This window comes from Bubalus kerabau, chromosome 15, assembly GCF_029407905.1.
Source record: "Bubalus kerabau isolate K-KA32 ecotype Philippines breed swamp buffalo chromosome 15, PCC_UOA_SB_1v2, whole genome shotgun sequence".
Lineage (NCBI taxonomy): Eukaryota > Metazoa > Chordata > Mammalia > Artiodactyla > Bovidae > Bubalus > Bubalus kerabau.
The window spans coordinates 43,698,858-43,724,423 of record NC_073638.1 but is presented as its reverse complement, the minus strand read 5'-3'; the positions used below and the strand labels follow the sequence as shown (position 1 = coordinate 43,724,423).

The window sequence follows — 25,566 nt, the reverse complement described above, 5'->3', positions numbered from 1 at the left end:
CAGAGTTCTCTAAGGGCAAGGCATTCAGTGTCATCCTGGAAAATATTAAAATGTGGAAAAACCGCTCATCTCACGGCCTCGTGTTTCTGTACAGGGTCGAATCAACCCTTTTGGAGTTTGTTCAATCTGCTCTAAGCAAAAACTGAATCAGGTCTCTAGTACAGCACTTTGCTGAACAAATGCTCCAAACAAGCAACAAAAAACTGTAATCAACTTTTTTAAGACCACATACAGTTGCATTTCATAGTACTATTTTGATCCCTATTAATAGAAGCCCTGTCATCATGAAAGCAAAAGAATTCCCAGCACCAGATGTGCCAGAAGAGTGACCTTACATGCTACTTTTTCCAGGACCATAGAATTTTACACAGTTGAATTCTTTATAACAAGGGTTATTGTGTAAATGTGTTGTTTGACATAGTTTGCAAAAACCTGTAAAAGCTTTTCATATAAACAAATCACAAACCAGGAAAAAAAAAAAAATTGCTTATTGGCCCAAGGATCTCAAATTTTAATTCCAAAATTGGAGTCACCCTTTCAAGTGACAAGCTGAAGGCTTCAACCAAGGAGGTGAATGAACTTCCTCTCAAGAGGGGAAAAGAACCCTTGGACCCCAGCACTAATTTCAGTCTGCCCATTGCTACTAAGGTACAAAACTTATATGAGGAATAGACCCTGTGTGGGCCTCATTTTACTACCCTAGGAAAATGTAAATAAGGATATCTACACTTGTAAGAACTGAATTTGCCAGGGAATGAAGTCAGAAGACCAAGAGAATATCAAGTGCAAAAATGAAGGGCAACAAGAGCCTGTGTTGGCAAACCACAGGCCATTTCAGCACGGCAGGAAGGGGAAGCCATGTGTGGAGGACGTGAAGTAAAAGCCAGATGACAAAGATTTTTTAATGTCACATTAAATGAGTTTGCAATTATCCTGTCAAAGAAGATTCAATAAAGAACATTTGTGATGCACTTACATGAAGATTAAGAAAAGATTTTTTTTTTAATGGTCACAGAAGAATGGTTAGGGCTAAGGATGCAGATACTCCCTGGGAAGACACAAAAAGCAACCTTCCCTGAAAATGTTCTTGATCTGAGTTGTAGTTACTTGGGCAAACACAAATGTTAAAGATCATTAAGCTACACACTTATTATTTGTGCACTTTTTGTTGTTGTTGGCTCACTAAGTTGTGTCTGACTCTTTGTGACCCCATGGACTACAGAACGCCTGTCCTTGACTATCTCCTTGAGTTTGCTCAAATTCATGTCCATTGAGTCAGTAATGCTACCTAACCATCTCATCTCTGCCACCCTCTTCTCCTTTTGCCTTCAATCTTTCCCAGCATCAAGGCCTTTCCAGTGAGTCTGCTCTTCACATCAGGTGGCCAAATTAATGCAGCTTCAGCTTCAGCGTAAGTCCTTCCAATGAATATTCCTTCCAGATGATTTCCTTTAGGATTGACTGGTTTGATCTCCTTGCTGTCCAATGATTCTCAAGAGTCTTCTCCAGCACCACAATTTGAAAGCATCAATTCTTCAGCTCTCAGCCTTCTTTATGGTCCAGTCTGTACAAGACTGGAAAAACCATAACTTGACTATAAAGACCTCTGTCGTCAAAGTGATGTCCCCACTTTTTAATATGCTATCTAGGTTTGTCATAGCTTTACTTCCAAGGAGCAAGCCATGTCACCCTGTTAATTTAACATTTATGCAGAGTACATCATGTGAAATGCTGGGCTGGATGAATCACAAGCTGGAATCAAGATTGCCAGGAGAAATATCAACAACCTCAGATATGCAGAGGATACCACCCTAATGGCAGAAAGTGAAGAGGAACTAAAGAGCCTCTTGATGAGGGTAAGAAAGGAGAGTGAAAAAGCTGGCTTAAAATTCATTGTGCATTTTACAGTATATTATTTCTCATGAAAAAGGAAGAGTTTTTAGCAAGGAAATATGGTAATTGACCTGTATTTCAGAAAGCTCACTCTGGGAGCAGCTTGGGAGATTGACTGAAGAACATCCAGGGGCAGGCATTCTGAGACATTAAAACTGCATTCCAGGAAAAAGATGGTCAAGACTTTAAATGGATTGGAGGCAGCAAGAGAGCAAGGACTTTTGGGAAATGGACTGACAAGACTTTATGAGTGTGATTACTGAGAGAGGAGAAATCAGAGACAACTCTGTGAAGGCGCTGGTGAAAACAGGAGAACAAAGCGCAGCTTTCCGGAGATAAGTATTGAAATGTCAGCTTAAAAAACAGTCACAACCTTAAAGTTGAGAGTAACAGTTTTATTCGGTGGGAATTTTTAGGACTTTCGAGACGGGGAGACAGCATTTCAAGTAACCCTGCAGAACTCTTCTGAGGAGGTGAGGGGGGAGCTAGGTTAGACAGAAGTTTTGAAACACAGTGAAGATACTCTGAACATCAAAAGATTATTGTTAATTAAAGAAAACCAGAAATCCCAAATTAAGGAATTCAGCACTTTTCTTTGTATGGGAGGACTCAGGAGTCTGGGCTCAATGAAATCATTCCTTTCATATGCATTTCAGCTACCCTGGGCCAGAATCCGGTGTTTTTCACCTAGGGCTCACCATAGGGGATGGCTGCTAAATCTCTGGTGTTCCTCTCCTTCCTGAGTGCCCTTAGGGCTTACCAGCTCACTTTGGAGGGCTGCAATCACTGATGACTGTGACATCCTTGTTTACTGATATGGCAGGAAATACTCCATTTCTCAAAACGTGAAGTCTGAGGTGCTTGTGGGTCACCCAGCTGTCCAAAAGCAATAATTATATACACTAACTATATGTCAGGTACTTCTGAATACTTTACATATGTTAAGTCATCTAACTTCACAAAAACCTTATGAGGTAGGCACTATTAGTAGCCCATTTTACAGATGAGGAAACTGAGGCATGAAGAAGTTAAATGACTTGTCCAGGACCAGATATAATAAGCAGGAGAAAAAGGATATGAACCCAGACCATTTGGCTCAAGAGTTCAGGCTCTTAAGGTGACCACTGAGATATAGGTGACACAGTCTCTGACGTAAAGGAAATAGTCGAATCCCTGGGGAATAGCTGAGCTCTCACAGGAAGAGAGTATGCAAAAACAAGCAATAACAAAACATGCTTCTTAGTGTTGTCACAAGAATTAAACAAGATATTTGCAAGCCTCTTGGCAATACGCAAGTCACAGAGTCAGGAACCTATTAAGGACAATTCTTCAACAAGATAATATACAAAAGGACTGACTGGGTTAGATTAAAAGAACTTTAAAGGACATAACAACCAGATACAGTGTGAGGTTACAGGTTCAATGTCAGTATGGAAAAAATGATAGGATACTTGGGGGTCAACAGGGGGATCTGAAACATGGACGGGGTGTTAGTTAAAATACAAATCCACAGAACCTGAAAAGTGGAGATAATAAAAAAAATAAAACAATGAATTATAGTATGTCTAGTATGATCTTGCTTTGGTAAAAAGCAAAGAATACAAACATGTACATAGATAGGCATAGAGAAAGATCTAGAAGAGGGTGCACAAAGATATTAATAGTGGTGATCTCTGGGTGTCAGGAAAGTGAAACTTAATTTTTTACAGTGACTACAATGCACACATTACATTTTTTAAAGAACCAATTTAAAGTTGAAGGTAATTTCATATTTTGTAGTTTTCTATTAAAGAAGTCCACAGACATGAAGAAAGCAGAGCAAACCTCATACAGTATACAAGCTGGCTCCAGATGCCAAGAAAAAGAGGGGAAAACAACTTCACTCTGGATAGCAATCCAAGGGCTCAATAAAACACTCCTCTTAAAAAACAAAAAAACACTCCTCCTCTACATCTGTCTTCTTTTGTTCTGAGCAGCTGCTTTTTTCCAAACGATGGGAAAAATTAGCATGATTGCCTCCCTCTCATTTTTGTCGTTCGTCCTCAGAAAACAACACACCATGCCCTTCTCAGCATCCCCAAAGAGCCATGGAAGCAGGCAGAAGTAAAGAGCCTGAGAAACAACACATGCCATGTGCCCTGTGTCCACACTGCAGGCAAAGGAACTTTCAGAGGAAGGGAAAAAGCCCCCGTGGAGAATGCTCTCCTCTGGGCTTACACAAGCAGGACAAGTTCTTCTGGAAAGACTTCAAACTTAGAGGCTTTCATCAGGAAGTGCTGCCCCAATGGAACTTCCCACACTTCATGCAAGAAGCTAATTTTCATTTCTCTTAAATTTAAAGTCAGGCCAGGGACAGAGGTCAGGGAGAGAGGGGAGGGCCCAGTGGGGGCAGAACAAGTGAAGGGGTACACTGCTGCTGAGAGCACTCTCCTCCTGGCCAGCAATCCCAGTAAACTGGAAGGTGCCAGATCTACCCAACAAATTCCAGTCAACCAGTTCAGGACCCTTACCGATTCTTATTTTTCTTCAAAACTGCCTCATCATTCAGTATATTGCCTATTACACAGTACACATTTAACAAGTGAATGCAAGCTTAAGTGAGTAGTCTGAACTAACTGAGGGCTTATGGACCGAGCTCTATAACTTTTGGGGCTTCCCTGGTAGCTCAGACGGCAAAGAATCCACCCACGATGCAGGAGAACTGGGTTTGATCCCTGGGCTGGGAAGATCCCCTGGAAGTGGGCATGGCAACTCACTCCAGTGTTCTTGCCTGGAGAGTTCCCATGGGGCTTAAAGAACTTAATGTAAAATAGAACTAAATGTTAATATTCTGTATCAACAACAATTGATGCAATATGATCAAAAGATTAAAGCTCCAACACTTAGCACAGCATCTGGTACTTAACAGGTCCTGCTCAGTAAGTATTTGTTGAATACTCTAGGACCAGATTTTTTTCTGCAACCCAAACTCTCAGATCCAGTATGAGATATCATCTGAAGGTCTGTGTTCTCACTTTCTTGCTGACTTTTAAAGTTTTTCCTTAAAGATGGAAAAAGATTCCTGAGGATGGAAAAAACTTTTAAAGTATCATACCCTGTGCCAATTCACTGGCCTGGTAAGGACGGTATCAATCTAGTCTCATCAGCCCTGGCTGAAAATCTATATGGATACATGTATGGGCCCGGGCCTTAGCACAACCCATTCACCCAAAGCATTTGTGGGTCCAGCAGGCAGATCTTACTTCCATTGGCCTCTGAGTCCTAAAACGACAGTGTGAGGCTGCGGTCCCTGGAGGCCTGACTCCTAGCCACAACATAGCTCCTCCGACACAGATGTCCAGGCCCTCCTTGGAAGCTGATCCCATTCACTGTCCATCTGCTCCTTCTGCCCTTCCCCCTCCCTCCATCACTATTTCACACTAGTATAGTGTTATCTTCTACCTCTATGTTCCAGGCTCGGCTGCCTGAAGAGGAATCATTACTTAGATCCTAAAATGTCATTTACAACCATATACAGAATTAAGGTAAAAGGCCCGTTCTCCAGGCTTTTTACTCCTATGCTCTAAGAATTCTGGGTACACTCATCTTACCAAAGAATTGAGTATCATCTTCAAAACCCCCTACACATTTCTAAAAGCAAACTGAAAAGCAACTAGGCCCCTAACTGCACTAACACCTGACTGTTACAAGGCCTCCAAACTCCTCAAGGTTCCACTTCCTTCCTCAACTCCAATCTAATCTCCATACCTACATACCTACATCACCTTCACTGGAGAGAAAAGACAGAACAAGACTTAAAGCATTTCGTATGCTTCCCTGTCATTCTGAATTTAAAGTCTTCAAGATAACGTTCAAGATCCTCCAGGACCTGGTCTTCACCTTATTCAGCTCATCATATCTCCCATGGATCTCTTGTACAAACCTGTTGATTCAATTAGGCCTAATTTCCATCCTAATGTCTATCCCACACAAGCCAAAATCACTGTGTAGAGGAAAGAGAATTGACCTAACAATCAAAATATCTGGATTCCAGACATTTTTGGCATACATTAGCTGTGTACCTTTGGACACGTCCTTTGTTTCTGTAGGCTTGGTTTCCCTATCCATAAGCAGAAAGATTGAACCAGATCATCTTAACAATCCTCCTAGTTTAAGAAAAATTACTCTATGATTCTTATATGACCAACCGAATCCATCTCTTCCCCAAAAGTCTGTAAGTCCTCCATGGATTCTTTCTAAGCACTCCAGACCACACTACTCTCTCCCTTCATGAACTCCTATGTCTGGAATTCAAAACAAATCAAACAGTGCATTCATTCAGCTAAGATTTTCTGAGCATTTTTTTGGCCAGATATTATGGCAAATCTTTGGCAATAAATATAAAGCCAAGTAAGACCCAGTCAGTTCAGTCACTCAGTCGTGTCCAACCCTTTGTGACCCTATGGACTGCAGCACGCCAGGTTTCCCAAGTTAAGACCCAGACCTGTGTATATCACCTGTATACCCCTTTCTGCTTCACTTTTTATCCAAGTAAAGTTATGTTAAACGTGCACATCAAATGCATATGACACCATTTATTCATTTAACAAATATTTATAGAAAACTTTCCATGTCCTGTTTTGAAAAGTAAAGATACCAGTAAACAGATGGACCAACTCCCTAACCTCATGGCATCTGTTTATTTTTGTAAAAGCAGACAGGAAAAACACACAAATACGTAATGCAATTTTAGGAATAAAAACAAAGCACAGATTAAAGACTGACTAAGATTAGCTTTCTTTGGATGATCAGGTCAAGTCTCCTAGAGATGGCCGTTTGAGCCAACACCTGAATGAAGTGAGAGTACAAACTGGCAGTATTCAAGAAGAGCACGTCAGCTGCAGGGCAAAGGCTCTGAGACAGAAGACACCGAGAGGAAGGCAGAGAGTAGGTGGGAGGGTAGGGACTAGAGCACATAAGGACTTGGTTGCAAGCGTGAATTCTGAGTGCAACGGGCAGGATTCCTTATGAAGGCTAAAGTAGGGGACAAACATAACAGCTTGGGTGCTATGTGGAGAAGGGATGGGGTAGAGGGGTTCACGACCAATTAGAAGGTTAAACAGAACCAGTTAAGGGCTTGGCATCCAGTCTCCAACTAAGCTCACATCTTGACTCTTCGGTTTATGAACTGTGTGATCTCAAGGAAGTTCATCTTTCTGACCTCAGTTTCCACGCCTTTAAGTGAGGATGACAGTACCTACATCACAAAGCTATCTGAGGATTACACTAATGCGTGTAAAGCCCTTGGAACCGAGTCTGGCACAAAGTAAACATTCTATGAACGCCAGTGCTTTAAAGCCATGGGATCACCTGGGGAAAGGGCAGATAAAGAAGAAAAGGGGGCTGGAGTGACCCTTGGGGCTCTCCAACATCTCCAAAGTCCTCCATTCAACCCAAGGCTTTTCCATAAACCTGCATATCCTAAGCCTCATCCAGGGCCAAAAACCCCCTGTTTGTGACTCACGATTTAAAGCTTGATAATTTAATACTTTATAGAGATCTTTGGCCAACGGTTATAAGTTCTAAGTTCAGGACTGGTTTGGTTTCTTTTTTTTTTTTCATATACTTGTATACCCACTACCATGCCTGGCATAGAGTCAGACACATACCAGGGTGTTGGAAACTTACTTGTGGACACATCACATAAACTAAAAATTTTAAAGTCAACGAACTATACTTTCTCTTAAGGAAAAAAAAAAAAAAAAAACATCAAGGAATGATGTGGATCATATGATATCTTTAGCACTATCCCATCATCCAACCACCAGGCCCACTTTAGCTGAGATAGTCACAATGGCCCAAAGCACCTGCCAGGCCATTTTCCCTTCTGACTTCCAATCCTTGTGCTCTATGTGGAAACTTTTCTGTCTCTTCTTTCCTGAAGATTTGTCTAGGTGTAAAAGCCTCTCCTATCTGGCAACATGTCACACTCTGGCCCCCAGCCCCTAGTCTCCATAAGCCAAAAAAACAAAAAACAAAAACCTGGATATTGAAGCCAAATTTTATTCCTTAAAAACAAAACAAATCAAAAAACAGAAGCATCAAAACTTAGGTGAAAAAGAGGGAAAGAAAATGGACCAAACACACATCCAGAGAACCATCTAGGAGGGCTTCTCCCACACTGTGTAGGCGTCACAGGCTAGTGACTACGAGTATTTACAGAATGACCTCAAGTGACAAGAGTTTCCAACAGAACAAAAGTACAAGTCAATGAGGGGGGAAAGAAGTCCTAAGAGGTTATTGCTTTGCTTAGTTTCCAAGGAACTACATGCCCTTCTGTTTGTCCTCCCTATCCCACCCACCTTCCTCCCCACACCCTCAGCCCTGATGATAACCACAGAAAATAAGGCTGACCCACCAGGACCAGCTGTTGATGTGGCTTCAACCACGTCTGAGCCTCAGATCCTGAGATCTGCCCCTGGCCCCCCAGGGACCAGTACCAGTGACAAGGATATGGGAACCACGTAGGCGACTTGAATGTGGGCAGAGCGGAGCACATGAAATTGCTCCCAAATTGGCTTTCTCACTCATATCTAAACCGGGAACAGACAAAAGGCTGCTAGATGTTATTTTACCAATACCTTTCAGCAAAGCTACAGCTAATTAATGTGGACTGCTGAGCTGCTTATGGGGGTTTTAAAAATGGTCCACCTGAAATAAGACACAAAGTGGCCTCTGTCCATCTCCCAAGACTGCTATCACTTTCTGTATAAATACTTTGGTCCTAAATCCTATTCTAATTCAAGGCTGTGATCTGTCAAAACACAGATGTAGATGAAAAAAAAAAAAACAGCAAAACAAAACCCTCACAGTGGTTTATCTCTGATAAATTGGACATTAAAGACTCAAATGAACACTTTGACCTTAAATCCTGTTTTTCCATCCTCTTCCTAAGCCTATATAGCACTATATAGTCATTTGTAAGTTGGTTTTCTTCATCCCGAGATCAGAGTGTATAGATTCTAACATCTACTGAGAAGCAAAAAGCTTTGATCCCCCTCCTATAGTGGTACAAAGTTTCAGGGGAGCTTCTATTCCCTTTGGATCCCAGTGTTAGGATCATTCTGGTTGCGTAGAAGCCCCTTGGGTCTAAGAACCTAGCATCCATCCCTGGCTCAAGTGCCAAGACCAGACTTTTAGGAAAAATTTCTCCAGGCAATCCTTGCTACTAACCCAATGGGTACCTCCTAATACAGGAGCTACTGCATTTAAGTGGAGCTCCCGGCAACTGTAAACGTAACCAAACATGACTAGCAGCAAAAATAACTGACTGAACCCTGTTCACTTACTAGAAAATATATGCTCACGTGTTGAAACTCTCTATCAGGAGTAATCTCAGCATCTAGATCAGATCCCCATAGCAATACCCCAACCAGGGTTATCCAAAAATTACTTCCCATCTAACTTCTTTACTCTACCCACTCCTCAATTCATCAAACTCCTTGTATCAAGCATGTTTACTGAAGAAAAGCAATAAGAGAACAAAGAGATGCTTGAAAGCACTAGCCAATGTGCTATGTCCATAGCAGATATTCAGTAATGCTGAACACCAGAGTGGATGAATAATGCTTCCTGAAGACTGCTGCTACTGCTGCTGCTGCTGTTGCTAAGTCACTTCAGTCGTGTCCGACTCTGTGCGACCCCATAGATGGCAGCCAAGCAGGCTCCCCCGTCCCTGGGATTCTCTAGACAAGAACACTGGAGTGGGTTGCCATTTCCTTCTCCAATGCATGAAAGTGAAAAGTGAAAGTCAAATCGCTCAGTCATGTCCGACTCTTCGCGACCCCATGGACTGCTGCCTACCAGGCTCCTCCGCCCATGGGATTTTCCGGGCAAGAGTACTGGAGTGGGGTGTCCTGAAGACTACTGTCTGACAAAATATCCTCAGACATTGACTCCTTCATTAAAAGCTATATCTACTCCAATCTAGCCTTCAAGAAAGGAAAGAATAGGGAGAGGGTATAAAAAAAATTCACAAATATTCTATATTCAAACTTCAAACTATATTCAAAGTAACACCCAAGATCCCAAATTCACATCAAAGGAAGACAGAAAGTCACCAACAGTGACACTGGCCCACTCAAAGCAGTTTTCCCAACACTGACAACCAGGACTCGCAGCATGCGCTCGCTATGGCCCTCTATCACAAGAGGCCCGTTAGAAGGTTTTCTTTCTTATGCTGTTATAAAGGGTTAAGCAGATTCTTTCTATCGTATTTACTCAGGGGTCCTAGATTCTGGTTTGAACAAATGATTCCCACACTTCTAGAAAGGCCTTAATTGGGTTAGTCTGTTACTTTTACTACAATCTTACAAAGGCTGGATTCTTTTTAAGTCCTTAAAAGACTTGGGTAAAATTCTTTTGGTGATAATTTTTTTTTTTTAAGATCCTCTCCAGTGTTTACATATGTTCCACAACCACTCATGCTGATAAGGGAGGAAAAAAGCACATTTTATTTCCAAAAACCATCCTTCAATTTGAAAGCTCTAATTGCCAACATATTGGATACTGACTTACTACATAAAACAACACACAAAACAACACGTATAAGCACAGGTCTAGAAAGCAACTCAGCTTGTTTAGCCAGAGAAAGGGAATGAAAAGATGGGTACGGAAGGAGCAATCTACATTTCTGGTAGCTGACATTAGGGTCCAAGAAAGACAATATGCCCACTCTGTGAACAATTGTGCATTAAGAGGCATGAGAAAAGAGTAAAAGCAAGAAACACTAAGAGAAAAAAAAAGCTCAGGCTAACTACAAAGAGATAATCTGTGATCATCAGTCTGGAAAGCTCAGGAAACATTTCCTGGAGAGATTGTGAAGTCTCTTGAGAAAGAGCGAATCTCTTGAGAAAGACTTAAGAATATGTGGAGATGGAGATTTAAGGATAATTGGAGGTGGAGTTGGAGTGGGTTAAAACAGTCAAATGGTTCTACTATTATAGATTACATCTGACTCTCAAAAGGATATTCTAGTCCTCTTTTTCTAAGCTTTTAGCTATCTTGGAAAATGTAAATCATTCCTTTAATAAATTATAAAAATGATAGATGCTTACCAAATATAAAAACACTAACAACTGTGTAAGCAATGAGCCAAAAATGCAACCAAAACATCTCTGACATTTAAACAAGAGCACTGCCAAAATCTCTTTTTGAGACCCCCAACTGTCAAAACTAACCTCAAGAGCATTCTCACAGAAATCCATACCAAAAGATCTGCCATACTCTGGAGAAAAATCCTAGATAGTTTTCCTTTCTCGTCTATAACCACAGGCCACAGATAAAACAAAATGACTTTCAAGTGATACAAGATACAAAATGCGAGAAGGAGCCAAGGACCCATAGTTCAGGGCATGAACTATGGGTTCATCCTGGGAGATTACTCTGATCTAGAAGAACTAGCTAAACTGAGCTAAGAAACATCGAATTCCAGACACTTCTGAACAAATGGCAAAGCTGGAACCTTACCCATATCTTTGGACTCTAAATTCCCTACTTCAAGAGGGCACATTCCTCAGAGGTCCAAACCCAAACTGAGTCATATCCTGACACATTTAGAGCTGCTGGTGAGAATTTCACAAACCAAAGCCTCATTCAATAGGGCAAGCTCTCCAGTTAGAGGCTCTTAAAGGTAAAAATGAATTTGGAGAACTGAGATGAAATTTTAGCTTTGCAACTTTTTTTTTAAATTTTTGCTGTACTGGGTTTTCGTTGCTGCGAAGGCTTTTCTCTAGTTGCAATGAGCAGGGACTACTCTCTACTTGCAATACACGGGCCTCTCATTGTGGTGGCCTCTCTTGTGGAGCACAGGCTCTTGGTGAGTGTGGCCTTTAGCAGCTGTGGCGAGTGGGCTCAGTAGTTGTGACTCCCGGGCTCTAGAGCACAGGCTCAGCAGTTGTGATGCACAGACTTAGTTGCTCTGTGGCAAGTGGGATCTTCCCAAATCGAGGCTTGAACCCATGTCTCCTATATTTGCAGGTAGATTCTTCACTCCTGAGCCACCAGGGAAGCCCATTTTGCATCTTTTTATTTTACAAAAAAACGTGGTTGACTCTAACATGAGTTTATTAATAAAACAAAACTTCTCCAGTTGACAAGCGATATTTCTGTTAGCTGCCCTTTTCTGTCTCATCGCCTGTTACCTGATCTCCCTTGGCCTAAGAACCAAGTTTTCAGAGCGCTGACACATTCAGAGGAAAGGCCTAGAGGTTGACAGGGAAGAGTAAGAAATCGAGATTGCATTCAAAGTGGGAGACAATTCTAGCAAAATGGCTCCACCCACTGCTGCCCTTCCTGTGCCCATTATCTGCAGAGAATCAAAGGGCCTGGTTATAAACTTGGGTAGTGGATGGCCCTGCAAGCTCCCGAGCTGAACAAGTGAACAATACAATTAACTGGTAGAAATGTGGCAGGGTAGAAAGAGCTTTGCACATCTCAAAATCCTGGCTTTCCGATCTCTTCTAAATTCCTACACAGTAACTACCCAAATGCAATCTATTGCTCCTCCATAACAAAAAAGTGAAATAAATCTACATTTTTTCTTAACTGGTCTTATTAATAAGAAAGGTAATTTCAATTCATTTTCACCTTGCTGGTGCCAAGTTTTAAATTTTGGCATTTTTAAGAAGCAAGGGAATGTTGAAGGGAAAGGGCATCTCAACTTAAACAACATTTTAGGGCAGAGGCCCTAGTTTGGGGGTTCAACTTTGCCACCTAGGCTCTTAAACAAATTACAACATTGATCTATACCCCAGGGTAGCCAGGAAAGGAAAACCTTTCCACCAGAGCACTGCGAACCACGTGGGAACATAAAGGACAAACCAGCAGTCGTGGAGCTCCACATACACATTCCATGCCAACGCTCACCTGCTTGGATCCAGCGCTTCTCTGATCCCTGGCAGCCCTGTGGTCTGTGCAATCAATTGGTTCTCACCCAGTGAACGAAGCTATCAAAGGGTAGGGGGAACGGGGCAGGAAGTTACACACCGAGATATCCTGACCACACTCACTCTCTTTAGGCTGCCAATTAAGAACTACATCTTGCAAGTTACCTAAGATAAGCATGTTACATTCCTATACACAGATGTCATAATAATCTTCTAAAAACTCTGCTTTACCCATCATTTACTTTCTCAAAAATCTTTAAAAACCAGACAGGGTAATAGGATGAAGTTCCAACTCCTAAGCCAGAATTCAAGCTGACCCATCTGCTTCAGCTGAACCTGCCACTGTCCCTGGGGAAGGACAACCTTCATAGTCAGACCACAGGGAGCAGGAATTCCAGCTCCACCACTTACCACTTGTGCGATCCTGAACAGGTTACTTATCTGTGTGGTCCCTTCTCTTTAAAACAAGAAGAGCAATACCTATGCCATAGCCCTAGAGGATGGAAGACAGAACATGGCATATGGCACAGAGGCGATGATGCTCAGTAAGCACCACTTCTCTCCCCGGCTCCAATCCAAAAGGTCTACTCTCTTCTCTCTTGAAAATTCTCCCCAGCAACTTTCCACTGATTTCAGGACCATACTTTGCTTCAATGCCTAACTGAAATCTTTTCTATAAAGTTACCCTGGCTAATGATCATTTTCTCCTCTGAGCTTCTTATATTTTAGGCCAATGGATCTAAACTTTTTGTTCTTCTCTATGTGTTGCTCCTCTTTCCCGGACACGTCCACAAACCCAAAAGCAAAGTTTTTAATCAATCATCAAGCCAATAACAATTTAAGTGGTCAATAAAAAATACTTTGAAGAAACAGTTGCCTTGGGGTTGTCTACCAATGATGGAAGCCTTTCTGGCCAAATGAGGGGATAATACCACTTTCCATATACGCTTGAGAAAATCTCCCACATATCTTGGGGAGTTTTTCCAAGGGTAATATTTATTGGGTAAATGAAAATGAAGCCTTAATCTATGTAGTCACAAGGGAACCCTCAGCCAAGCCGGCAGAGTCCAAGAAGCTTTAATTCACTCCATGCATTCAATAGGTTCTTTTTAGCTCTTGCTTTGTGCTGTCCCTAATTCACCATGGGAGACAGACTGAGCAATCTGGTCTCTATCTTTGATTAGCTTTCTGAAATTAGACTATTTCTGATCCCTTAGAAACCCCTATTTCTGAAAAACCTCATCAACGAAGGGATTCACCTTCTGAAAATATTACCTGGGAGGAAAAAAAAAAAAAACAGTAATACAGTTACTGGGGTTTTAACTTGGTGGCCCTATCCTAAGATGGCCAACTGAGGAACTTGAACATAAGCCCTAGCTCAAAACAGCCCTGCAGAAGGAATAATGACCCCTTCACCATTCCCAAGACCCTGCCGTCCAAACAGGAGAAACAACCGCATCAGGATAAAGCAAGAGGTGGACTGAGGCAGCATTACACGAAATTCTCTTAGTGAAGCTGTTTCACACAGGTTCAATTGTAAACCACATTCTCATAAAGACCACAGGAAAATGCAATAATCTCTCTCTATAAACACTTGAAAACGTTCAGTCTCTTGAATTCTACAAACTACTAAATTCTTTAATCAGGGAGCAGAAACGTTGGCTAAAGTGTGTTCCTTTGGTCTTGGGTCACTTAAAAATGCACTTTCAATACTTAGTGCACTTCAAAAGAACAGCAAAAAAAAAAAAAAAAAGTAAAGTTAATCATAAAGTGATAGCAAAATTAATTTTCCTTTGTTTGAGTTCTGTGTGTGTGCGTGCGTGTGTGCGTGTGTGTGTGTGTACTGGAAGAAGTGCACACAAACTACCACAGCTGCAGGTAAGAGCTGCCGAGCAGCTAGGGCGCATCCAGGGGCTCGCAGAGAGTCCACTACCAGGACCGCCCAGACCTCGGGCTCCTCCTCGCACACCAGCTCTGCGCTTCCCCAGACCCTCGGCTCCATGTTCCCCACCCCCAACTGCGCGCCCCAGCGGAGCCGGGAAGGAAGGCTTGCCAGGACCGCCCGGAGGGCAGCCCCCACCAACCCTGCTCCTTTGCGCTTTCAGAGGCCTGGGATCGCTAATACTCACCGAACTGGAACACCTCCCGGGCAGAGTGGTGACTAGCGGGGAAAGGGCTCAGACTGCAGCCGCAGGGCAGGGCGCGGCGGAGCCGGAACCAGCGCCCCTCCTGCCCGCCACCCGGCCTGGAGCAAGAGCACTGAGGCCAGCAAGCAACCTCCTGGCGGGAAGACGGGCAGGGAAAGCCTGGGCGGCGGCCGGGACGCACTTACCTCTGAGCCCCCCAGCCGGGCTGGGTGCTCGCAAGGATGGGGGCTTGCCTGCAGCCGCGCAGCCCGGAGGAGGAGCCGCTCCGGGAGAGAGGGCGGTCGTCGGGCGGGCATCCGCGCCCAGGGCTGCGGCCGGGCTGAAGCGAGAGAGAAGGGAGGGAGCACAGATTTGAGTGGAGGGGGGCGTGGAGGAGGTGTGCCTCCACCCGAGACAGGGAGGGTGGGCTGCTGGAGCCCGGCGGAGGGGTATGCTCGGAGGCGCTGGAGGCAACAAGAAAACCGCGCTGAGAGTGCGCAAAGCGGGGGAGGGAGGGCGCTGGGAATGGGAAGATGGGGGTGGAGAACAGGATGAGGAGTTGGTCCTCAAACTGGACCGGCCCTCACCTCGGACCATCCGACCAAGAATTGTCTGGGTCTGGAGCAAAACACAAGAGGGTCTGAAACTTTATGTCATTTTCTCACACACACGTGACGCCCCTGCAGTCCAGATGGTTTCAATCACTGGAGGAAAAAAGCGGCTCTGCTGGTATGCATGAAAAACCGGAGCTGGGAGAGTCTGGGAAAAGCTGCCTGTACAGCCTGCCTGCCTTCAAACTAACCGACGAGCTCTTTCCGCTCTCCCAGCCCGAGGCCAGGGGAGCCCTGGAAAACCCTAAAAGACACTAAAGGAAGCTACATTTGGTATTGCGGGAGTGGCGGAAGAACTCTGAAAGCGCTATAGTTCCAAGCCATCTGGTCTGAACCGAATGTTCTGAGGGCATTCTGAGAATTTGTTTTTAAATACTCCATGAGCTTGCAAAACCAACTAGAAAGGGGTGTCATTAAGGAATAAGCGATGGAATACTAGCAGTGAAAAATCTGTGATTTATTAGTGGAATTCTGAAAGAAATTAATGCAGTATGACAGTTCCACTTGGGAAAGAATAATGTAAATCACTTAAAATCAAAAGCCATACATACTTAGCCGGATGTTAGGATGCCATGTAACCCAATTTCTCATCCCATAAATCACAATAAATAGAACTTAATGTTGAAATGCACAAAATTGACTCTCACAAGCCTAGTTACATTTTGAAGGAACAAACGTGTATGAATGACCATAAACAGTCTCTAAGGCCAAGACATGCTTCAAAGTTCAAGCCAAGAGAATTGTCACAAATCCCAAAAAAAGTCTTTACTCAGCTGTAGAGCAAGCATAAAAAATAATGGGGAGTTTAAGATGCAAATTGGAAATAATTTGTTCTTGATGGAATAGAAAAAAATAGAAGCACCAAACTGATAATCTGTTGTTCCTTTGCTTAGAAAACATATTAACATGAACTAATAGTATTTATACTTTATCTCAATAAAATTGATGCCAGAGTATGTTTGGTCTTTCCAGCAGAAAGCCTTACATACAGTGTGACTCAGTTGTCCATGTGTGAAAATTGTGTCAGTCTTTGGTAAAATGAATTGGTTCTACATTAGGAAAACCCAAGATTTTCATTTTTCTACTGGAAAGCACAGGTTACAACATGACATCAGGCAAATCAAAACTCCAAACTCAAAATCTTACAGTGAGTTTCCACTCTAGTTCACTGCCGTGCGTGAACTCTTCAGGAGACTGAGGCTATCTGGGCGGACAGAGCCTTCTCCAAGTTTCTCCAATTTCAAATTAGAGTGGTTCTGCCCTCCACAAACAAGAGAAATAGGGCAGAAGAATCCTCAGAGAACACAAGTCACAAAATTTAACAATGCTCCAGGCAAATTCCACCCGTAGCTCCCAAGCTCTATACAGAGGTTCTTCAATTTCCTAATTCCCAAACTATTAAAACTCCTATTAAAGTCTTATTCTTCTTGTGTATGACACCTGTAAAGAAAGCCAAGTCAATGGAAAGCAACAAGATTTTTTCTATTCAGGCCCAGGACAGTAATTGTTTTCACCTGTGGCAGTTGCCACTGCTGCCTCTTACTTGTTCTAAAGACAGCAATAATGAGATACAACTAGTTGTTCTTTTCCTTTGCCAGTACTTTGCGAATTATGCATCAAACTTTTTTAATTACTAAAGAAAAACCATAATTAGATATTCTCTTTCAGAAAGAAAAGTAACATCTTTTAACTTTTCTAAATATAGTCTTGAGTCTAAACTCCACTGATGTCAGTGTTACTCAGTCTGTCCTAATAATAGCCAAATATTTATTAGAGACACTGGAACCTGAAATGTTTTAATGCTATCTTAAATGGTGTTAATTTAGTGATTTCTGTTAACCTAATGTCCACATCACTTGACAAACAAGGCCAACTATGTATAAGATGATGCTAAGGGAGGTAAAAGCTCTATGAGGACAGGGACTGTCTATCTTGTGAAAAACTATACCCTGCGTGCCTAGCACAGTGCCCAGCATGAAAGAGCTGCACAATAAATATATGCTGTTTGAACAAATGAAAGATAAATAAAAACACTCCTCCTAAGATTACAGTCTTGTGGAGGCATGTGACTTCTAAAGAACAGAATGAAAGAACAGCTTCAGAAGGGATACCAGCAACAACAAAAAGGTACGGATAATTAGCATTAGCTGGCTTTGGATTCTAATCACAATATTCAAAAATGTGCAGAGAATGCTGCAAATAAGAGGCATTTATAAGAGGAATTTGGTGTATTTCATGCCTAATTTAGGGATCTCAGAGATACACTTTCCCATGTCCCCATTATTCAGTCCCCTCGACACAGAGCCAAGACAAGATTTGAGCATAAACATCCTGGCTCTAATTTGGATAGTATGAGTGCTGTTCCTTTCATCCTCTCTCATACATCTCCTCCACCCCCAAGCCATTTCCTCTGTACTGTCTTCTGTCAGTCTACTGAAAGTTTCCTAATCTTTAGAAGCAGTAGCTTTGGTTCTCTTTGTGTGGAGAAGTACAATACAGTCTGATTACACAGTTATATTCCATACAGATGCCTGGCAACACATCTTATAGCTAAGGGTCTGGTTAATATTTTAACTTTGAGGGACTTATAATTCAACTATTTTGCTATCTACCAAAATAGCACTTGACATCACAGAGATGGGCTTTACTTCCTTTTGCTATTTTAAATCCTCCACTTGAGCCTGGTGAATAATTTGGGTTTTCTGGTTCATGGATTTTGCCTTTGCGTGGTTTTTTTTTTTTTTTTCTTTTGAGGAACAAAATGGATAAGATTTTCAAGGAAGTCTTTCAGGTGTACAGACAGGTCTACCGCTCAGGAAGCAGTTATTTCTTCCTAGGTATTCTGCCAATAATATTCTATGTGGCCATTAAAAGGGCAAGGGGGGCTTATTCATGCCACATGATCCAAATAACAAGGTTTCTCTAAGGCAGGCAACTGGGAAAGATGGTTGGCCCAGATGACCTTTAAGTTTTCTAGGTCATGCTTTTCCACATATCACTTCCTTTTTCAATTTTTTTTTTATTTTTAATAAAAATAGTGCATTTTGTTGAAACAGCTAAACTTAAAAGGTAAAAATTGAAATCACCCTAAAACATTTTTAAAGAAAATAATTAGTAATCACTAATCCATAACCTCAACACATACTACTTAATCCCATCCTGCTTTCCATTCTCCCTAAACTTAAGTAGAACCTCATTTCTAAAGCAACCCATATTCAGTTTGGGGGAGAACAGATACATGTCTACGTATGGCTAGGTCCCTTTGCTGTCTACCACTACGTTGTTAAGTGGCTGTACTCCAATGTAAAATAAAAAGTTTTTTAAAAAATAAAGCACCCCATATCCACCCTGGACGTTTTTCCATAAGCTTTAAGAGTTTGGGTCAATTTGGACATAAAACAACCTCTGATTTGTAATCTCCAGGGACCCAGCACACCTCAGAAATAGCTATTGGGAATGCAAAGGGATGAGCTTGTAACTCCCTTTGGCTTTTTACTTTCCTCTTTTCCAAGCCCTCAAAAGGCAAACGGGACTTGCATTCACACACTGAGTAACTAAGTCAGCAGTACAAATCCTCATGACTAGTCTCGGCAATCAGTAGAGCATAACAGTGTGTCCCAGGATCACTAACTCCTACACCTCCTGACACTCAGAATCGTAGAAGAAGCTTGTCCAAAATAGAGATTCTGGCTCCAGTCCCAGATCTACTGAATTAGAACCTCCAAAGTTAGGAGACACTAGGCTAAACCAGTTATCTTCATCACTTCTTCTAAGGGCAATTTTTCTTTAGGAAAAGCCCCTCTGTCACCACACATTCATACAGACTTTTAGAAAGGAATAAAGCAAGATATTGTATGAACTGAAATAGAATATAATTCTTTCCTTCACAGGAAACAACTTACTTGGGCACAACTACCTTTACTGCCTACCTTTGAAAGAAAAAAAAAAATCCTTAAACTGAATGCTTTAAAAAATTATTATTACCATATAGTGTTTTTAAAAGTTTAAGAAGATTTTAAAACTGAGAAACTCACAATGTTTTATTATAGAAACATTATAACACCAATAGGCCAGTGAAACTATTTATTTACATTTCTAATTTTTTGTAATAGAGTAAAATATTCTACAATAATAACTGACTAAATACATATTCTATTAAAAGCTTTAATTTTTTAAATTGTAGGGGAGAAGAATCACAGATCCCAAAATTGCGTACAAAAATTTTTAACATTGTGACTTTAAAATGCACATTAAAAAAAAAATATATATATATATATAGGTAAGATAGATACCAGAGTTAAAAACTTCAAAGCAGTATAAAGTAATATATAAAAAAGTCTTCCTTCCCACTCTTATCTTCCAGTTACTCTCTCTTCAGGCAATCACTGTAATTTCTTATATATTTTTTCAGAAATGTTCAAAAGGAATGCAAAATTATTTATGTGTGCATAATACATTTTTGATAGGAGAGGTATCAAAAATAGTTTGATATCCTGTATTAAGATTTTCAAAGAGGTTAATAATCTCAAAAAAGGTAAAAATCACCATTCTACAACAAGGCTAAGGGTTTAAGCTCTATCCTAATCTGTTGGTAAGATTAGCAGAATTCACCTTTCAGTCTGTTTGTGACTATTACTATGCACAATTCCAGAGTACAAATCAGCTTCAGCAAGCAATGTTGGTGAACATACAGATGTGGTTTACAAATACCACATCTGTTTGTAAATAACCTCCTGATTTTTATGTTTTTTTCAAACAACCCCTCCAATAAATAGTTCCTTCTGTTGAATGACTGACAATGAAAATCTGTAGGAAATTTCTGGGATACATACACAAAGACAATAGATATTTTTCTCTAACACCCTGAAAGTTTTTAACTGGGATAAAATAAAGGTTTTATTTAAATCTACATAGAATTTAAGGGGGAAAATTAACTTAGTACTCATAATTAATATACTTTACATTTTGATTTATTAATAAAGATCTTAAGAACCTATCCTTTAAGATACAAATTAATTTTGTCAAGATAGTAAAGCTTATTTGGATTTCAGTGATTATGACTTTCTTTTTTTAACTAGGATTTTAACATAAAATTACAAGTTACTAGTTCGTTAAAGTATTTAAGTGATAATGGAACTGACCTACTCCACTTATCACTTCACTTAGCCCCTTTTTCATACTAGAATCTATTTCCCTGGCCTGAATAATGCTTGTCACTCTCACCTTCCATAGTACATGAAAGATATAGTACATAAAAGCAAGGTTCTTTTTCTATAATCAGCTTACAAATAGGTGCACTCAGACCTCGGTTCATTTCTTTACTTGTTCTGTAATGTTGTTTGGGGTTTTATTCCAAATACCAGGCTATTTAGTATTTATTTAAAGAAAGTATTAGGACAGCTTGACTGATGATGCTGGGTGGGCTGGAGCTAAGAGAAAATAAGATAAGATGCCATGTGCTCGTTAGATGGATGAAGGACAAGAGCAGGCTCAGAAAGGCTCACTAAGCCAGAAGGTCTCCACACTGGTCTGCTTTGCTGAGTGGTCCTTTTTCCTTTTCTCGGGTTCTTGAAGATAATTTTTGATTGGGAGATATTAAAGTCTAAGGGGGCTTTCCTGGTAGCTTAATCGGTAAAGAATCCACCTGCAGTGCAGGAGATGGGGTTCAATCCCTGGGTCAGGAAGATCCCCTGGAGAAGGAAATGGCAACCCACTCCAGTATTCTTGCCTGGAAAATCCCATGGACAGAGAAGCCTGGTGGGCTACAGTCCAGGGGTCACAAGATTTGGATACGAATTAGTGACTAAACTACCACCAAAGTCTAAGAACTTAGTGATTTGAAACACTAGTTATCAGTCTTTCTTCCAATGGTATCAGCCTCAGATCTAAGCAAATACTTCTAGATTAAAGAATGATTTGCCCTTTTCACTAAGTTCACTGAATTTTGCCCAACAAGCACCCCTGAAATAAGAAATGTAAGAATATAATATCTTCTAGTCCATATTACTTGCAAAAAAAAAAAAAGCTATAGTAAATGAGAAAAAATGATTATATAAATATAGCTATTTATTCATTTATTCACTCAACAAGCATTTATTAAATATCTATAATAAACTGATTTTTATCATGGGGAATAAAAGAGAAACAAACTGTACAAGCAAGTTTATAATCTAGTGAGGAAGATATATATAAACAACTAGTTAGAATAAAATAAGTGATATAAAAGAGACAAAGAAGAGGAAATATAGGAATTTGCAGAAGTAGTTGAGATTCTTATTGACAGTTGAGGGAGACAGGGCTGGAACTTAAATGTTTGTTAGGATTTCTATTTCAATAAAGAGAAAAGAAGAGGAAATAATTCAAAACCGAAGAAATTGCCTGAGCTGTGGATGTGAAATAGTAGCTTTAGGAACAATGACTGGTCCTCATTGGACTAGAGTCAATTTAGTTCAGTTCAGTCGCTCAGTTGTGTCCAACTCTTTGCGACCCCATGAATCGCAGCACGCCAGGCCTCCCTGTCCATCACCAACTCCCAGAGTTCACTCAGACTCATGTCCATCGAGTCGGTGATGCCATCCAGCCATCTCATCCTCTGTCTAGAGTAACACAGGCTAAAAACGTTGACTTGGTGGAAAACAGTTTGGCAGTTCCTCAAAAAGTTAAACACAACCCATGGCTGATTCATGTCAATGTATGGCAAAAACCACTACAATAGTGTAAAGTAATTAGCCTCCAATTAAAATAAATAAATTGATTAATTGTTTTAAAATGTTAAACACAAAATTATCATATGACCCATCAATTCCACCCCAAAGATTGAAAACAGATGTTTAATATTTAATACTTGTACACTAATGTTCATAGTAGCACTATTCACAATAATCAAAAGGTAGAAATAGCCCAAGTGTCTATCAACAGAAGAATGGACAAACAAAATGTAGTTTATTTATAGAATGGAATACTATTTGGCCACAGAAAGGAATGGGTACTGATGCATGCTACAATATGGGTGAACATTCAAAACCTGGCTTAAGTGAAAGAAGCCGGACACCAAGGTCACCATAGTGTGTGATTCCACATATATGAACTATCCAAAATAGGTAAATCTATAAAGCCAGAAAGAAGACTAGATGTTGCCAGGGGCCAGAGTGAGGGAGAAATGAGCAAAAGGACTCCTTTAGGGGTGCTGAAAATGTTTTGGAACTAGATAGAAGTGATGGTCTTACGACACTGTGAATCTATATAATTAATGCCACTGAAATACTTTGAACTGACTCCTTGGAAAAGACTCTGATGCTGGGAAGGATTGAAGGCAGGAAGAGAAGGGGGCAACAGACGATGAGATGGTTGGTTGGCATCACCAACTCGACGGACATGAGTTTGAGCAAGCTCCAGGAGTTGGTGATGGACAGGAAAGCCTGGCGTCCTGCAATTCATGGGGTCACAAAGAGTTGGACACAACTGAGCAACTGAACTGAACTGAATTGCACATTTTAAAATGATTAAATTTTATGTTGCATGAATTTCACCTCAATTTTTTTAAAAGGTAGATTAAGTGTCCGTGGTACATACTCCAGGGATTACTAATACAGCTCCCTGTCCCCAGAAGTTTATAACATCCACTCACCCTGAAGTTTGGCAGGGCCATATTACTGTTTCAGTAAACAGGCTGTGAGCAGAAGCAGTACATGTCACTTCCTGGCCAAAGTATTGAAGAATGGGCAAAAGATGCCATGCTTCCCTTCTCTGCCACATGGACCCAAAAACCATGTAAGACAATGGAGACGACTGTGTCCCTGAGTAAACTTGCCTGAAGAATTCCAGCCCTACTGACCCATGTTGGACATGTCGTCTTAGTAAGAAATACAGTTTTGCTATCTTGCTGCTGCTGCTGCTAAGTCGCTTCAGTTGTGTCCGACTCTGTGCGACCCCATAGATGGCAACCTACCAGGCTCCTCCGTCCCTGGGATTCTCCAGGCAAGAACGCTGGAGTGGGTTGCCATTTCCTTCTCCAATGCATGAAAGTGAAAAGAGAAAGTGAAGTCACTCAGTCGTGTCCGACTCTTAGTGACCCCATGGACTGCAGCCTACCAGGCTCCTCCGTCCATGGGAGTTTCCAGGCAAGAGTACTGGAGTGGGGTGCCATTGCTATCTTAAGTCACTGAAATTTTAGGGCCTGCAATGCAGGAGACCTGGGTTCGATCCCTGGGTTGGGAAGATTCTCTGGACGGTTTGGGCATGGCAACCCACTCCAGTATTCTGGCCTGGAGAATCCCCATGGACAGAGGAGCCTGGTGGGCTACAGTCCATGGGGTCGCAAAGAGTCGGACACAACTGAGCGACTAAGCGCAAGTTCTGAAGCATAAGCTAATCCTACTCTGACTAACATAGGGTCAGATCCAGGAAGGCCATGAGAACAACATTAAGAAATTTGAAGCTTATTCTGAAGGGCGTAGAGAGACAGTATTTTCAAGGACAAGAGTGCATCTGAGGAAAATAATTCTGGATGCAATGTGCTGAGTAATCCAGAAACAAAAGCAGTCCCGGTCTCTGGCACACATCAGAAATCACCTGCGGACAGTGAAAATTGCTCAGTCATGTCCGACTGTACAGTCCATGAGAGTCTCCAGGCCACAATACTGGAGTGGGTAGCTGTTCCCTTCTCCAGTGGATCTTCCCAACCCAGAGATCGAACCCAGGTCTCCCACATTGCAGGAGGATTCTTTACCAGCTGAGCCACCAGGGAAGCCCAAGAATACTGGAATGTGTAGCCTATTCCTTCTCCAGTGGATCTTCCTGACCCAGGAATTAAACCGGGGTCTCCTGCATCACAGGCAGATTCTTTACCAATGAGCTATGAGGGAAGCATTTGAGGAAAATAATTCTGGATGCAATGTGCTGAATAATCCAGAAACAAAAGCAGTCCCAAATTCTGGTGCACATCAGAAATCACCTGAGGAGAACTGTAGTCATTTCCTAATTTCTTTATACTTCTGTAAAGAATAAAATATTTGTCCTCTAGAGGAAAAAAATCATCTGAGGAGCTTTTCAAAATGCGATTCTTTGGTCCAGGATATCTCTAGATATTCTAAACCCAGAATCCCTAGAGGTAAGGTCTAAGCACTTATAATTGAAAAATATTATATGAGAAATTCTAGACTAGAGACTACAGACTAAGAGTCAAGGATGAGGTGTTTAGCTCTGAGATGACCATATTTACATGTTTAGTGAATTCAAATAAACAGTATAATAAAATAACTTTTCTTGACAAATGTAATGATAAATGTTCAGGGAATTTCTGTTAAAATACTAAGTTATTAAAAGGTTACTCACATTAACATTTGTATACTGCTACTAGGAGCTGAATAAAGAATGTTCATTCGGTATGCAGGGACTTAAGATTTGAGGGCTTTTTGTTTACTTTAGCTTTGGCTTGATTTTTCTTTTTAAAACTATGCCATAAAGCCAAATCTTACCTTTTTTTTCTTTTTCCTGTTGAACTGATGTTACATTAAGATATAGGCACAAACATCTCATAAGTGTTTTAAATCCATCCAATTGTTTGAGAAGGCATACGTGCTGGGCCAAAGAAGCCAAAACATTAGAGCTAGGAATTTTGATGAAGATAATAATTGCTTACAGACCAGCTTGTTTTAACTTGCTGAACAAAGAACACAATTTTATACCACATTTTCATCACAGGTTTTTTTTTCCTGCATAATCACTACTATGCGTAATGAACACTTTGAAAAGGAGATTATTTACAGGTTAAAGAGTAAGGAAGTTATCAATTAGATTCCATCATCTTCAAAATTTCACTTACTCAAACTTTATATTAACTTTTTAAAATTTTTTTGCTCTCCTAAGCACTGTTTTAAATCTTTACAACCCATTTGTTTAGTGTGCACAGCATAAATCTAGGAATGAAGACACTGTTATTTTCCAGCGCTTCCCTGAGTGCTTCCATAGCCTTGAATACGTCAGTAGTTTCTTTGTGATTTAGTCTATTTC

General features: G+C 41.1%; 1 protein-coding gene across 1 annotated transcript in view; it reads right to left on the bottom strand.

The window, feature by feature from the left end:
* The window catches only part of DENND2B (DENN domain containing 2B), a 167,732-nt gene extending 150,820 nt beyond the window's left edge, over positions 1-16,912 (bottom strand). The window contains exons 1-2 of the mRNA XM_055548708.1: positions 15,532-16,912; positions 15,151-15,284 (exon numbers count right to left, since the gene is read on the bottom strand). The gene's annotated coding sequence lies outside the window, so the exon portion shown is untranslated. The remainder of the gene's footprint in view (positions 1-15,150; positions 15,285-15,531) is intronic.
* Positions 16,913-25,566: the final 8,654 nt, after the last annotated feature.